Genomic DNA, 9,550 nt, shown 5'->3' with positions numbered 1-9,550 from the left:
TGAAAAGGAAATAGTAGCTGTGGGCCGCTGTCAGAAAGATGTATTCTGAAAAGGAGAAGGGATGATAACTACAAGGAATGCAATAGCCAGGGTGATTTGGCATTCATTTTGAGCCTGAAAGATGGTCACTAAGCACTAACCAGGTGCATTATTAAAGTCTGTTGTTACCCACTGCCTGTGTTTTAATTTTCTGGTTACAAAGAGGTGTGAATAATAGGCTTGACAGCCTTTAAAGCAGACAGCAGTTACTGGGAAGAAAGCCCACAGTGACCTGACCATGCACTTGTGTTACAATCACTGCTCTAAAAAAAATAGATCTCTGCTTTTGTTCCAGTTCTACCAGATCCTTTTAATCCTGAGTTTCAAGCAATATCCTGAAGATTCCTGGGCTGTGCAAGACAGACAAGTCAAAACACCTTCTGCAAGGCTCTCTGGACTGCATAGGAAGAATTTTGTTCTACACTGAGCTTTGTAGCAGACTCTGCTCACAAGCTCTCAGTCCATGCTGTGACCTTTAGGGTGGGTTGGTTGGTTGGTGGGCTTGTTTTGCAATGACACAATTCCTATTGCATTACTCTGCTGTTTGACATCCTGTTGTTTGATTTGTCCCGCACAGAGTTAAACATGATGAGGAAAACACTGCATAGGGGAGAATCCTTTTATAGCAAGCTGTAGCCTCCTTTCTTGTGTCTCCAGCAGTTGGATCTGCTCTCACTGTTTTTTTGATAGAATAGTTTTCCATAAGAACAACACCCAGACAAGGAAACTTTCTGTTTCCTTGTCTTTGGGGGAGTAAGTGATGGAGCTGACTGCTTTTCTCCACATAGGGCAGCAGCTGGAGCAGCTGAAAAAAGGGGACATTTGTAGTCTGAAGGAAACAGTCGAGATCCTTGGGCACCTGATATGCTCCTTTGGTTTTGGGCACTTTCTGCCATTTCTGAGTCACAGGAGGCAGCTGTGCTGGTGGCTCATCAGGCAGCAGCAGGAGCAGGCAGCATTTGTGTGGAGTTGGAGACTGCAAGGCAGCCAAACTTCTACACCCTGAGTTGGTGAGGTGTGGTGTGTGCCGTGTGCCCCTGCCCTGTGTGACATCCAGAGGGTCCTGGTACCTGCACCAGGATCTGCAGCCAAAGCCTGCAGGGCTGGCTCTCATCTGTGCTGCTGCAGGCAGTGCAGCCAGGGGAGCAGGACACAGAGAGCAGCAGTGCAGCAGGGCAGGACACAGAGAGCAGCAGTGCAGCTGGGGCCGTGAAGGCACTGTGTCCTTGGCCATTCACAGCCTGTGACCTCTCTCTCTCTCTCTGGAGCTCTGGTGCTGCCCAGGGCTGAGCTGTTTTCTCCTTTGCACCTGCGTGGGGAAGACAGGGCTGGCCCTGGGCTGTGGGCAGCACCACATTCCGCAGGAATTGTGATGGAGCAACTGGTTTGCAGTTCCTATGAAACAAAAAAAGAAAATAAAATGAAACATTTTCCTGTAGCAAATGGAAGATCTGTTGCTGGTCATGAGTTATTCTTCCTGTTTAATCCTGTTCCTTGGCTTGGTATTTCTATTTAAAGAAATAAAAATATTTACTGCCTGAGATAAGCATCTATTTATAGTATTCTTACAAAAGAGCTATAAGCATTTCAAACTTTTCAGGGCATTACCCATAACAAAACTCAAATAAATAAACAAAAAGGAAACAGCGCTGTTCTCTCTGGGGAATAATTTCTCTTGCAAATAGAAGCTCATGCAATTGTCAAACTACTCTGCATCAGCCAATTTGAAAAATTTTTGAAATTCTTCCTCTTTAATAGCTTGTGAAGAAATCATTTCATGAGAGTGAGGGAGAGATGATCTGTAAGTAAGCTTTCAGAACAAGCTGCATTCAGAAACTCATTCTAAGTCTGTCAGCCTAATTTAACAGAATTTCATTGTCACATGCGAATGTAAAATATAAATATGTAATGTAAAAAGTAGGGATGGAGCCCAGCTATCAGATAATTTAGGTTATTATTTGTGTTTGCATTTATTCCCTGATCTTTTATAAAATGTTTATCCTTTCCTCTTTGTAGCATTAATCTGATGAGGGGTTTGCTGTTTGAGATGAGACAAGAAATAAACACAAGACTTTTTTCAAGCTCAGTGCCCAATGGCCACAAATGGAAATATCTTGTGGTTTTTCAATTTCAAAGTGCACACTGCATACATTGAGCATATTTGCACAATTTCAGCTCTCTGTGTAGCTTCAAGCTGCAGTTTGGAAGCCATAGGAATGCTGGACCATTAGGTCAGATGTATGAGCAGTGGTTACCTACAAATAACTAAATGTGAATAAATTTCTCTTTTTGTGACACCTAATAGCAGCTGTCTCGGTAGTCTAATGATCATCATGGATTAACTGAGCATGATTTTCAGATATTTCTATCCTTAGTGTACTAAAAAGACCCAGTCTTTGATAACAGGCCATACCCTGCCTTCTGTTTGTGTGTGTCGTCACCCTTGGTTTGTATCTGGGCTATGGTCTGAAAGGGATTTAGAGACACCAGACCAAACCTTACCAATCAAGACTTAGGCTTCTGTATCCTATTTGTAAAAGTCATCATTGCTGAAGAATCTGCCATCAACTGTGGCTTGACTGTCCTTTCTCTTACAGGTTTTCCAGCTCTGTAGCCTGGTTCTCACTGCAGATTGGAACCCCTGTTTTGATTGTACCCGCTACAGACACGGGGGACAGATTATTCTTCTTTGCAACAGCCTCAGACTTGAGAGTTTAGCTCTGTACCAATGGCTCTTCCATCTTTCAGCTAAACATTTCCCATTCTTTTAACCTTTCCTCCTAAATTGTGTAGGCTCCTGTGTTAAGTAGACCACCTTTTCCTATGAACTGTGCACCTCTTCCTGGCAGAGAAGTCACAAACACCCCAGTGTGCCAGACAAAGAGGAAGAACTACCACCATGCTTGTCATGCAGACTATATTATTCTCTACATCATAATGTGATCTTTGACTGACCCTTTCCTGCAGATCTGCTGCTTATGCAGTTATTTTCATTTTATATTTCAGTAGCTGCTATTTCTGCCATGTATGGGATTTTACAATTGTTTTAATAGAGTTACCTCCTATATTTTTACTTTCCCCACCTCTTATTTCTCCAGCTTGTCAGGAGCATTTTGAATTCTAATCCTTCCTCACAGTGTATTTACAGCTCCTCGGTGTCAGCTGTGAATTTAATCAGTTTACTTTTTGTTCCGTCATTCACGTCATTAACAGGAGGGCTGATAAAGCTGAATAGACAAACTCCTGCACCCAAGGCAGGTTTCTCTCCCTGTTGGGAACTGACTGGTTTCTAAACTGGTACCAGTTTCCCACCACTTCCATACCTGCTTTAAAGAGTGTGATCAAGACTGGTATTTTTCCCAGCTTGTGTGTAAGAATGTCACGTGAGATAGTAGTTAAGATATTTAGCAAAGTTCGTTCAGAAAATCACCTACTTCTCTATATGCAAGACAGATTATTCTGCTGTAGAAAGGAAATAAAAAGTTCCTGATGTCTTTTATCCATTTCCCTTTCTGACATTCTATCCATTCACTTCCAGGTGAGTGCAAGAAGTTTGCCTCTTTTAGAGGTTTTTCTGTGTCTGGATTAAGCCACACTTATCATTACAGAATTTTCAGTCCTCATAGGAACCAAAATCATTCACTGGCCCTGTCTCAAAGAATCTTCATTACTGTTGCTACCCTGGGAGAAGCAAAATGTCTTTGAAGAGCTGCCTAGCACTAAGTGGTGTCTGAAACCTTAAGCATACAAAAACTAACAAAAATGCCACCATTTAAGTGCACATTCCCACATTGCTTTCTCCCTTTTGCCAAAAGACCCAATAGAAGCAAGGATTAGGTTAATTCATTCTAATAGCTAGACTAAATAAATTTCCAGAGCTTCCCATTTCTGACCCTCTTATTTCTTGCAAGCAGCACCTGTTTGTGAAAGTCTCCCAGTTCACCCATGTTCCCCACCACTACAATTGCCAATACTGAAGGCACACCTTACCAAAATTAAACCCATTCTTAAGTTTGCATTTAAATGTAGAATCATTGGTGCTTGTCAAGTCACTAAAGTGAAATACGTTGATGCTTTATTTACAAGTTCAGCAAGATCTTGGTGCTCCCCCATCAGAGACCTCATTGGTGCTTAAATCCTTGGTGGCACCTGCAGGCACTGGGGACTCTGCTCTGCACTGGAGCTCAGCAGGAGCTGAGGGCAGTTGTGTTCCAGGAGGACAAAAGCCCCCCTGGCATTCACAGCAGGAGCAGCTCCTGCTCTGGTGAGAGCCCAGCAAAGGGCAGGGGTTGTTCACTGGCAGTCCTGGGTGGAGACAGCCCTGGATGCCTGCTGGAGTCAACACAGAATCCAGGAGGATCCTCATCCCTGAACACAGCAAGGGGCAGCAGAGCCCTTGAACTCCTGGGGGCTTTCTCAGAGCAGCTATTTTGCCTCAGATGGTGTGGTATGCTACTATAGAATAAAATAATTTTTAAAAGGTATGGTTTATCTATGCTAGATACCCACCTCCACTGAAAATTGTGTGTAGCTCAGTGTAGGGGGGTAAAACATAAGTAAATAAAGGTAGTATAGAAAGTAATCTTGCCCCCTAAAGAGTTACAGCTGAGCCAATTATTAAGGACTAGGAGCAGGCCTGATTTTAACGGGCCACAGCTGTAGCCAATCAGAAGAGTGTTATAAAAGAGTGGATTGGTTGCTTGAGGGGAACTGGAGTCAGTTGGCTCCTCTAAGGAAAAGGGGGAGTCAGTGCTTAGAGGAGATGCCTACAAGAAACATTGAGGAGGTACAAAACTCTAGCAATATGGAACCCTTGCAGTGTGATGACAACAGTTCAGGACCTGAGCCTCTGAGTACTTTTTAAAGTGGTTTGTTGTAAATCCTTTGAATTTGTATCTTTCAGAACTGCATAGTTTTTATGGTAAAGTGGCTCCCCACCTTTTTGGCCTTATTTATCCCAGTGGTTGACTTTCATAAGAGTAACTGAAACCCTGAGAGACTGATGAAGTTTAACAATGTGTGTTCATTATATCCAATTTTGTTCTCTCAGTGAAAACACAGACTCCTAAATCCTATTTAGACTCTGAAATTTCAGAGGTTCCAGCCCTCATCTGACCTTAACACCTCTTAGTTTTGTGCAGTTTTGTAAGCCTGTGCACATGTTTAAATTATCCCATGGCAAATGGTTTTGGAGATCAGATGTTCAGGATTAGGAGCACAACCAGTTTTTGCCTTGTTTAAAATAATTTTGACATTTTAGTGGAAGTCATTAAGATTGTTTTCTTGTACTCTCAAATGGGCCCCAGTGTGAGCGAGCCGTTTTTAGGAAAATTACATAAAAAGATTTGAATTGCTAAATTACTCACCTTGAGAATGTTAGCTCAAATATTTTGAAAACTCTGAAGGTTTTATCTGGGGTAAATATTTGCACCTGAATTCCTCCCCTAGGAAGATTAATTCACAAATAAATAAATTATTAAAGTTAGGGGCCATTCTGAGTAAAAACTTGTAGGAATAGTCACTTCTGGCTGAAGATGCTCTTAGTATTGTTTACATTTGCTTTTTTTTTCTTCTTTCTCTTAACTGTGGAGTGGAATAAAAACCTCCCCAAATGGTGCCAGGTTTAAGGATCTCCACACAGGTGCAGCATGGTTCTGTGGGTTCTGATTTCCAACCAGGAGAATCTCACTAGTTCCAGCCCAACAGCACAAAGGGTTTGAGCATCTCTGAAACTGGGTGTTTGGCTCTAGAAAAAGAGAAGCTAGATAGGAGGCAAACACATGAAGGCACTCTGTTTTTATCAGCTCCAATGTCTGCATTAACAGGCAAGGCTGAGAATGCCACCTGCTTACAGAAAGGCTTTCAACTCATAGGGCATGCAGTTCCTAATAGTATTCCATTAGATATAATGAGGTGTGCTGGTGCAGATTTTCCCCCCTGAAGTTTGCACGCATTTGTACAAAATAAGGCTCCTGCTGGGGTGTTTTATGAATGTGGAGTCTTTCAGTTCCAGTTAAATAGGATAACCAGCTGTTTTCCAGGGCACAGGAAGAAATCCTGGGATCGGTTGTTGTTGCTACTCTCAGCATTAGCATGCCTGCAAAAAATGAATAAAAACACAGAAATATTTTACTGTAACCTTCTTGAAGGGAAGGCAAGCCTTTGAATGCATCAGAAATTGTTCTCATAGATGAAGGGGGAAAAAAGGATAAAAATGCATTTTCTTTGTCCCTTCATTTTGTTACAAACCTTCTTTGCATCTTCAGCCTCCAGGTCTCCCTCCCAAGAGTTGTCATCTGTGTTGTCACTCGCAAGACTTTATTCCCCAAACCTGCAGATGTTATTAAATTTGAAGATTATAAGGTTATGTAGGACATGGTAGAAGCCAGATACGGATTGGATGTTTCTTATTAGAGGGTTACCAAATTTTGTTAACAGGAGTATGCCTGAGTAATTCTGCTGGAATCTCTGCTGTGCTTGTTATGAAACTTCTGATCCTGAAGCAGATACAGAGTGCACTGTGGCAAGGCCCAGGTTTCTCACCATGCTAAGGACAAGTCATGTTCATGATGTGTAAAGCTGGGTCAGTGCAAAGGATCTGTAATGATTTCACTGGAAAAAGTGTAATGGTCGTGGCAGAGGTATCTCACCGTAAAACCCCACATATCCCAATGACTTGTTCATTTCAGAATCCCTTTCCACTGCTGGTACATGTTGTAGGCAATAAAATAAAATCAATATACAAGATGTGTACTTCAGTGTTAGTTTCAAATACCGTGAAAATATCTAATGCTTTTTGTAGGTTTTTATAACTTGAACATTCCTAGGATATGACACCAAGATCTTAAACAAACTTGCTGCTCCTAAGGCATGAGCTTATGATGACACTAACTCTATAAATGTCACTATACTGCTGTATTTGTGAGTGTATTTGTATTTGGCTAACTCAAGCTAGTGAGCTTAGAGCAAGAAATCAGATGAGAATGTTGATGAAGAATAAATAAATAATCTGACCCTGGAGACACCATTTTCTCACAGTGATGAACTTGCCCAACTAAGGTCACACAAAGGCTACTGAGGAAACTTCTCTACTTCCAAGAGAAAGGGGAGTCAGGAAATTTCCAGAAGCTATGAACAGTTTGCATAACAACTAGTACCCTGCTGTGGTGTCTGCCCTGGTAGAAGCTCACACCCATGCGGCCATTTGCTCCCTTCCAACAGGAGGGGAGAGATAATTGGAAGGGCAAAAGCAAGAAAACCCATGGGATGAGATAAAGCCAGTTTAAGTAGAGGTGGGAAACAGGGGCAAAGACAAGCTGTGATGAAGAAGCAGTCACTGCTCACCCAGCACTGCCTGGAACAGCATCTTTGGAAGCGCTTTGGTCCCTCCCTTTGTTGCTGAGCAGGATGCCACAGGGTGTGGAATATCCCTTGGGTCACTTGGGGTCAGCTGTGGCAGCTGTGTCCTCCCCAGCTCCTTGGGCACCCCCAGCCTCCTTTTGATGGTAAGGTGGGATGAGGCAGAAAAGATCTTAACTCTGTTGTAAGCACTGCTGAGCAGTGGCTGAAACATCTCTGTGTTATCAACAGTGTTTTGGCCATAAATCCAAACAAAAGCACCGTACAAGCTACTTTAAGGAAAATTGGCTCCATCTCAGCCAGACCAAATACCCCTGGCAAGGCTGGATGGTGGCATGGCCCTGTACATGGAAGGAAAAGAGAAAACAGTATTTGAGTCACAGCTAATGTGGTTTGCAATTCCAAGAGAAAAGTGAAGAGAATTGAGGAAGGAATTTGTGTTGTACTTCCAGGTACGTCTTTCCTTCCGCTGCAGGGCTGAATTGCTGGGATAATAAAGTCCACTTGATTTATATGAGCAGACTCCTAATCACTTAATAAATCACTCAAAAAGTTATTTGGTAGAGTGGAAAATTATTAACTGGCTGAAGATCCAGCGAGCAGCAGCTGCTTCATAGTAAAAACTTGACTGTGAGAACTGGCCCAAGAATGCCCATGGTTAGTGCCAGAAAAACTATTTTTTCTAGTTTTGAAGTTATTCCCCACTTGGATCTACAAGGAAAGGGGAAATTCAGGTCCATGTACATAATCTGAAATTGTAATTAGTAGCATAAATGAACATTTGCTGTTTATACTATATTTATGTATTTCCTAGCTGTGAATTAGTCATAATCCTGTTCTACTCTGAATCCCATCGTCAGTCTGAGCTTCTCATAGACTCATAGAATAACCTGTGTTGGAAGGGAGTCACAAGGATTGCCAAAGTCCAACTCCTGGCCCTGCACAGGACACTCCAAGAATCCCACCACGTGCCTGAGAGCACTGTCCAAATACTTCTGGAGCCCTGTCAGACTTGGTGCTGTGACCACTGCCCTGTTCCACTGCCCAGCTATCCTCAGGGTGAGGAACCTTTTCCTGATATCCAACCTAAACCTCCCATGAGACAGCTGTGAAGTCTCCCCTGAGTGTGGCTGTTCAGTTTATAAAAATCTACTTGTCTGTTTCTGCAGGAAGGATGAGTATCTTTTTGCCTTGGCTATGGGTATTTACACATGCTTTTGACTGGATCCAAGATGTCACAGTAGGATTTTTAGGTGTTTTTTTTTTTTATTTAATGGATCATTGTTAACATCAAGATTGCTCTCACAATATCCAGCTGGGTGAGGATTTTAAAATCAGCTTTGGGAGAGTTCAACTAGAATTCCACTATGAAATCTAGAATTTAAGAAACTTCACAATAAAAGGTGAATCTCTCTACAAGGTAGAACAGAGCATGCATAGTGTATGTAATCACATAGTTACATAGCTCCTCATTATAGCCCTACAGTCTCATTTTTCAGCCAGCAGAAGAGAATCTCTGTGTTCTGAATGCTTCTGGTGTGATGTGACTACATAGTTTGATAATTGCCGTATGTAGCTTCATCAAAGAATATTGTCACATCCCGAAAGGAAGTATGGTCCTGAGATTAAAAGACAGTTTCAGATTCTGGAAGTATTTTAGTCTCTTGACATGGAATAAGGAGTCTAGCCTCCTCTTACCTCCAATTTGCCCTTCTTCAAAATGTTGATAATGATGACTCACTTCCTCATGGGGGAACTTTGAAGCTTAGATGAAGTCTGAGTTGTTTCTGACACTGAGGAAATTGATGTCAGAAACTGCAATATTGGAATACTAATCTTTCAAGGCTAAGATAAATAATTGTCCCCAAATGAAAAGCTATTTTCTCTGCAAAATTTTTTGCCCTCTCTATAATATTCTTTGAGTTAATAGAGTCTACACTTAATACAGACAACAGAGGAGACAGTGGACACTGCTTGCTTAAGTAAACAGCAGGCAGAGCCCAAATTATTAGTAAATACCAAGTCTTCATTTAGGTTGAATAACGCTGCAATCCAACAAATAAATGAGCCATCAAGTTTGAATTTATGTAGCATACGAAACACATTAAAGCCATCTGACCATGACAAAGGCCTTTTCTGCTGTGAATAATGA

The sequence above is a fragment of the Geospiza fortis genome, unplaced genomic scaffold (genome assembly GCF_000277835.1).
Source record: "Geospiza fortis unplaced genomic scaffold, GeoFor_1.0 scaffold40, whole genome shotgun sequence".
Classification (NCBI taxonomy): Eukaryota; Metazoa; Chordata; class Aves; order Passeriformes; family Thraupidae; genus Geospiza; species Geospiza fortis.
Note: the sequence above shows the minus strand (reverse complement) of the source record.